The sequence below is a fragment of the Nannospalax galili genome, unplaced genomic scaffold (genome assembly GCF_000622305.1).
Source record: "Nannospalax galili isolate Female #2095 unplaced genomic scaffold, S.galili_v1.0 scaffold189, whole genome shotgun sequence".
In the NCBI taxonomy this organism is placed as follows: domain Eukaryota; kingdom Metazoa; phylum Chordata; class Mammalia; order Rodentia; family Spalacidae; genus Nannospalax; species Nannospalax galili.
In genome coordinates, this window is record NW_008360331.1 from 9,415,523 (window position 1) to 9,423,022 (window position 7,500).

The 7,500-nt window shown below is 38.2% G+C and overlaps 1 protein-coding gene across 16 annotated transcripts in view; it reads right to left on the bottom strand.

Annotated features, from left to right (window-relative positions):
- Window positions 1-7,500, bottom strand: part of Bmpr1b (bone morphogenetic protein receptor type 1B) — a 296,248-nt gene that overhangs the window by 46,141 nt on the left and 242,607 nt on the right. The gene's annotated exons all lie outside the window — the stretch shown is intronic.

Sequence of the window (7,500 nt, forward strand, 5' to 3'; positions counted from 1 at the left end):
ACATACTTAGAAGAAGCATATCATTACAACACAATTGACATATTCAATAACGTTTTCCTGAGGTAGGATGCATCTCTTCCAAAACTGGCTCTAAATTTTTAGGTTTACAGTTGAATTAATACAGTTACACAATACTGTACTCAGTATAAACCCTATAAGACATAAAATTAAATGAGGTTTTAACCTTTAAAAAAAAAGATGTCCATTTCATTATTAAAACACACAAGTTCATATAGAAAAATTCATTTTTAATGCAATTGACACTAAGAGGTTTGCATATGTGTTTCTAATCTCTATATATCTGATTATTACTAGTCACAGTCGGTTACTTTCTGAGCTCCCTGGTACCTGAGCATGGATATAAAGTCATCAGGTAGCTTTCAATGGTAATGGTTTTCACATCTAACAATTATTAAAGAGCAAATTTTTATGCTTTGAAGAATTATTATTTTTTTAATTTTTTAAATTTAATAACCACATGATTAGAAGAAGCATTTCATTAAAGCTTTAACATATTCAGTAATACACTCCAGAGCAAGGATACATCTCTTTCAAATGTAGCTATAAAAATTTTAGGTTTGCTGTTGAATTAATACACTTATACAATATTGAACACAGTATAAGCCCTGTAAGACATAAAATTGGATGAGTTTTTAACCTTTAAAAAAGATCTCCATTTCATTTTAAAATATACTGTTACTTAAAGACTCGTTTTTGCTACTACCACTGAGATGTTGGTGCATGCCTCTCTGATCTGTTTGCATCTGATTATTACTAGTCATAATTGGTTGCACTTGGATCCTTGGTACCTGTGTATGTCTATAAAGTCATCAGGTAGATTTCAATGGTAAAGTTTATTACCTCTACTAATTAACATGTAAATTTTTATGCTTCCTCCTCAAATATAATACATATTTTTTAGTTTGTTGATTTTTTTGTGTGTGTATATGACACAGAACATCCCAAACCATCTTATTTTAACTATACACCCACTTCCCAGATAGCACCCTCCCATAGCCTCCCTCCCCCAACTAGAGCCCTTATATTCTGTTATCCCTGCTACTGTCCGCTGTGTTGTCCGCACCCCAAGCCATTCCCAACTACTTTCCTTCTGGTGAATCTAGTCAGCCTATCTAGAGGGCTTTGTTTGAGGAAGGTCAGCTGTTCCTTATCTAGCAGCAATCAGTTGTCAATATTCCTTTAGATAAGATTGGGGTCTGCTGTTCATTTTCCCAGTTTTATGCTGGGTTACTATCTGGGAGTCCCTTGGGCCATCCTGGCCAACAACTCAAAAGAAGGTATCTCCTATCTGGCATTGTTGCTTGTTATGTAGCCTTTAGCTATACATATGGACTCTTAAAAAATTATATTGGCCCATTTAATCTTTGGTTATACTTTCCTTTGGGGTGTTTAAGGCCATACAGTTGACCCAGATAAACCGATTTATTTTTACTCTTAAGGCTGTTTGAGGATCACATGGGCTTGGGAGGAGCCCCTGGCTCCTTTCTTTTACCAGTTTCACCTATGTGAAGATAAGTCAAAGGTCCTGCTCAACCATGGCTGCTTCACTTGGAAGCCTGGGGGAAATGGTTCCTCTGGTTTGACCCTCCTCTTTGTAGACTGGACACTGGTTCAAGTACATCTGGTGGGGTCTCCTCGGCCTCCTTGATCAAGAGGACAGGTGACCCACCACAATTACAGGACATTTTGGGAGATGCTCAAAGTCCCCTGGAACTAGTTCACCTAGGAGGGCAAGGAGCAAAAACTGTCCTTTATGTCCCTCTGACCAAATTATTATAGGCCTCAAAGTATGTCTGTGAAATATCCAAGAAGGTTATTTCCACCAGTCTGGTACTTTTAATTACTGTGTTCCATGTAGATAAATCTTACGCAAAGACCAATTGTTAAATCCTCCATTATGGAGTTTGAAAGCACAGACTCTAAAAACTAAATCACAAGTGCTAATAAAGGAGCCAATATTCTAAGTAAAATTGTTTGAAATCAGCATCTGCTGCTAGAAAAGACAAATTCATAATGCTCAGTGTTTAGTTGGACTGGCCAACACTGGAAAAGCCAGATGCTTACAGAACATTCACAATGTTCCTTAGCTTTTCCTTTTACCCATGTGCTTCAAGATAATCAGTTGGAGATGTATAGAAATCCTCATTTAATCAGCCAGTATCCTTTAAAAATCCTTTATACAAACAAGTAATTCATTTTATTATCCCTGAAATGAGTAAGTATTAAATTCATGCATGAGGGGGCTGGAGAGATGGTTCAGTGGTTAAGAACAACTGAATGTTCTTGCAAAAGACCCAGGTTTGAATCCCAACACCCACATGTCAGCTAACAACTGTCCATAACTCCAGTTCCAGGGGAACCAACAGCCTATTCTGTCCTCCGTGGGCAATGCACAACACGGGTGCACATACCTACATGCAGGCAATACACACATACACATAAAAAACTAAAAATAGTAAATAAAATATTTTAAAAATTCATGCATGAAAAGGAATCAACAATAACTATTAGAAATCGATAACCATGAATGGAAACTTAAAGGAACTGGAGAAGGATAGTGAGACCTAACAGAAATAACTATCATAGAGTACAGCAAGAAAGACAAGAAAGGATTACTAAAGCCAGATTAGAGTACATAGAGAGAAAATAAACAAGGCTATGACAGCACTTGCTAAAATAGAGAAATGATGCAGAAGACGGCATGGTGAAAATCGCCCAAGAGTTGCTTTGCACTTTGCAGCCCTCAAGGCTGCAGTTATGATCTGTCATCCCACCAACAGAATCAGGAACTGGAAGGACTGACTACACAGAACCAGGACACCTGGCAGTGTATTTAGAAGACAGACATTACCTGGAGGAACGTTTCAGTTGCTTTACCCCTCACTCTGGTTTACAGATATAAATTCTGTACTCATACTAGTCTACTGGTCCAGAACTTGCTATATAGGCCAGGCTGGATTTGAACTTGCAAACCACCCTTCTGCATGTATCTCTCTAGTGTTAGGATTACAGGTGATCATCACATATCTAGTTCAGTCACAGTATATTTAAACCTCATCCTCTAGCACACACACCATAAGCAATGAAAAAGACGTGAATTGTGACAGAGGCTACGCCAAGAATAAATCTGGCGTTAGTGTTGGCTGATAAAGCAACAGATAAAACTAAAGAATTTACAAACCTATAAACTGCACATGTATTATCTGACTTAGCAAGTGGGATTTCACAATTAGTTTAAAGTATGCATTAAAGAAGCATTCTTTGTTCTTGGCATCTTTTTGGGATTATTTTCTCCAGGGAGGTATAAGTGATTTTTTTTAAAAAAATAAGAAACCTACTTGGGACATTCAGCTTGAAGAAGATTTCCCTGGTACAAAGTCTCAGGGTGGACAATTTACACCAGCTTTCCCTAAGGCATAAGAAAGGATGCCCTTCTTTAAAAGTGCTTTACCTAGGAGTGCAAGATACAGGACAGCAAAATGCTCATTCCTAGCTTGTGAAGAGGTTAGTGCAGCAATTCAAACTTGTATAGCAATTTGAAAGGTAAATTAATGCCCATTGAAAAAGGCATATAATTTTCATGCTTTTAAATGACAGCTTTAATACTTAATTTTTACTGTGCCCATGCACAACCTACTGTGTGTGAAGGGGGCTTTTTTAGCAGAGACAACTTAAGCATTACTCTGGAAAGTAAAGAGTTGATTATGACCTCATAGAACTAAAACCAAAAGCCTTACACACTTCTAAGTGTTAAGACAAAGAACAAAGGCATTCCCTGTGATTCACACATGAGCAGATTCAACTGAAGTCAGTGCCTCACTAGCAAAATGTACATTATATTCAAGAGGAAATATATTCAGGAAATCATCGCTGGGTTGACTACTGACAAAGAATACATAGCTTGAAAACTTGGTAGTAATATTTTTTGTTAGATCATCATGTCAACTAAGGATAACAAGCCTTCAGGATCTCAGATTTCCTTTTTAAATTTCATTTATTATTTCTATTTTATGTGTATGAGTGTACTGCCTACATGTATGTAAATGCGCCTATGTCATGCAATGCCCACGGAGGTCAGAAGAGGGTATTGGATCCCCTGAAATGGAGTCACAGACATTCGTTAGCCTCCATGTGGGTGCTGGAAACTGAACCCGGGTCCTCTGCAAGAGTAGCCAGTGCTCTTAACTGCCAAGCCATCTCTCTAGAATCTCAGATTTCTAACCTGAAAATAAACAGACAATGCTGCATTGTTCTCAAGAATGTTGCAACAATTAGACAGGCGAAGTAAGCATATGTGTAATCATTTCAGTAAACACGAGTTTTCTGTTGACTTCCACAAGTCATCAGTATTGACCACAATCAATGGTATATTTGTGTTCCATTGAGTAATTCCACTGTTATTATTATGAATTTTATTTCTGTTTTCCTTTGCTATTATAAATCAAAGATTGACAACCATATAATTCAAATCCCATCTCAGTCTGGATTCCATCTCTACTACAATAAATATCTTTAAACTACTCTGATTAATGTCATTAGTTTTGATTTCCATATTTAAGCACCTGCCTTACTTGACCTCTAATTGCATTCAGTATAGTTGATGTAACCACCTCTCTCTCTACCCTTAGCTTCAGTGATGCATTGACTGCTTATCTTCTGGAGCATTCTCCTGTACCCAAGCATTAAATGTCTCAAAGTTCAATCTTACTCAGGTAGATAGTGTTCTATTAACGATTTCAGTTCTGTTTCACCATAAAAAAGTCAAGACTTTGAGTTTCACTCTGTCACTCAGTCTGGTTATGACATAAGCAGAGGCTTTAGGAGGTTGCCTCCTTGCATTCATAATAGAGAATATGTCCTAGGTAGCCTCTCCTATGCCTACTCTGCCTCTTTTCTCAATCTCTTATATGAACGCAGATCCAGATGCTGCTTCCATTACTCAGTGACATTTCTACCTCCAAGCTCCAACAACCCTAACTTCAGGATGCCCACAGTGGAATTGGGCTCTTTCATTAAAATGTTATACTGGACATCTAAATTTATGTCCATGATCTTGTGCTTCTCCTCCCGCCCTCCCCTGCCTCATAACCAAGCCATTCACACCCAAATTTACCTTCCAAATATTTCTCAAATATATCTAACTCTCTCCTGCCCCAGCACAACCCTAGTTCCATCTCAAATTCTCTCACATGAACTGTTTGAACAAATCTGCTTTCCGACGTCTCTAACCTGTTTTCTTTGAATTCACTTTTATTAAAATCTTCAGAAACCAAAGTGGATCATGTCATCCCGCTTCTGCTGCTCCTTCGGTGGTGTCTCAGTGCTCTTGAGTACAAGGCAGTTTCCTTAACAGACCACTAGGCTCAGCTCCTACCCCATCTCCTGTTCTCTGCACTCTACGAAAGCCATTCACCCTTCAACATGCCCAACTTTCTCACAGAGTGTTTTTACTTCAGTTGAATTCTGCCTGACTTCTTTCTCCCAAACCAACACAGGACACTTCAATGGCTAATAAGAAAAATAGAATAAGCATTTCAAATTAAGAAAATATTAGAAAATTTTAAACGTGTGATTGCTAGAATAACATCTGAAATGGCACACACAGATACCGTGATGGTTTAAATAAGAGATGTTCCCCACAGCCTCATGTATTTGAACACTTGGTCCCTGACTGGTGGTACTGTTTGAGAAGATTATAAACTTTTAGGACACGGGGTGTTGTTGGAGGAGGTACGCCACCTGAGAACTTTGATACTTTGTTTACTGTGAAAACAGGAAAACTTGGAACTTGAAATCATCTTCCCTTAGCACAAAACTCAGGGACCTCAGAATTGTACTGTAGTAAACAGCCAAGTTGCTAGACCTCCTAAAGACCAGGTTTTAAAAGCGAGAATAAGCCAGGTGTGGTCATACCTGCCTTTAATCCCAGCACGTCTAAGGCAGAGGCAGGTGAAGAGTCCAGCCTCCTCTACATAGCAAGTTCAGGCTAGCTGGGGTTACAGGGAGACCTTGTCTCATAAAAGAAAAAAAATGAGGATAAGCATTCCCTGCAGTTCTGCTAATTAAATAATACAAATTTTGTCACACCAAACCTCTCTGAATTAGTCAATCTATATGTATTTCTTTTGCTAAGCTCATTAGGCTATCCAGATATACTGGTAAGCTTGGCCTGCTTACACATCCCTCATCTGAAATACTTGAGAACAGAAGTGTTTAAAACTGCAGAACTTTTCAGATTTTAGAATATCTTCATATTCTTAATGAGATATTTTGGGAATGTGGTCTACGTCAAAACATGAAATTTGTTTTTATCTCGTATGTCTTATAAAAATGGCAGGAACATAATTTTGAACAATATTTTTAGTGTGTCTGCATTCTGACTATGTCCCACCATGTGAGTGTGGGTGTGGAAATTTCCATTTGTGGCATCACAGCTGTACTTTTGGAACATTTTTGAATTTGCAATTTTTGAACTAGGGTTATAAAACCTGTGGTAGATCATGAGACACTTTAAGAAAACCGTCAGAAATAACAAGGCATTCATCTCAGCTGGATGTGTCCTGTTGGCTGATGAGGCCCTAAGTGGCTGTCCAGATAGTCTGCCTAGACTCAAATCTAGCAGCCTCCTTCCCTATTTGTTGTCATAACCCCTCTGAAGGCACACTCTGTTTCTCTAGTGTTGTCGCTCCTGAGTGCCATGCTCTTTGAGTTTAATCCCTTGTCCCCTTTCCTCCTCCTGCCTCACTAAGCCACGCTCTTCACACACTGCTGTCCCTACTCTAGGAACAAACAGTTATCTGTGGCTGCATAAAGATACATAAGAAGGAAAATATAAACAGCACAATTTTAAATATTATAAAGCATCTACAAAAACACAATTACTTGGGACTGGAGAGGTAGCTCAGCGGCTAAGAACACTGGCTACTCTTGCAGAGGACCCAGGTTTAGCTCCCAGAACCCACATGAGAGATAAAAAACCATCTGTAACTTCAGTTCCAGGGGGTCTAAATGCCCTCTTTTGGCCTCAATGTGCATAATTGTACACGTGGGTGCACTTACACACATGCAGTAAAACACTTATTCCTGTAAAATAAATTTTTTATAAAAAACATGATTGCAAACTTCAGATTTTAGCACAGTGACAAAAGTCTTTCCTAATATCTGGTAGATTCATAAAAGCTTCATCACGATAATGCATTCTAGAAGTAGTTTATTAATACTCTCAGTAGTTCAACTATATCAGCATGATAGATGCTTAGGACAAGATCGTCATGCTCATGCAACACCTACTGATGTTAAATGAATCTGAAGAGGATGTCTTTTGAAAAAATAATTGTTTTTGCTTATTGATGAGTGGTCAGAGATCTGTGTTCTAGTTTATATATTTGAAGGAAGGAGAAATCTCAGAACACCATTTCAGGATAAAACGCAATTAGCTATTTGCCTAAATCCATCACTATTCTCCAGAATATATTCTTG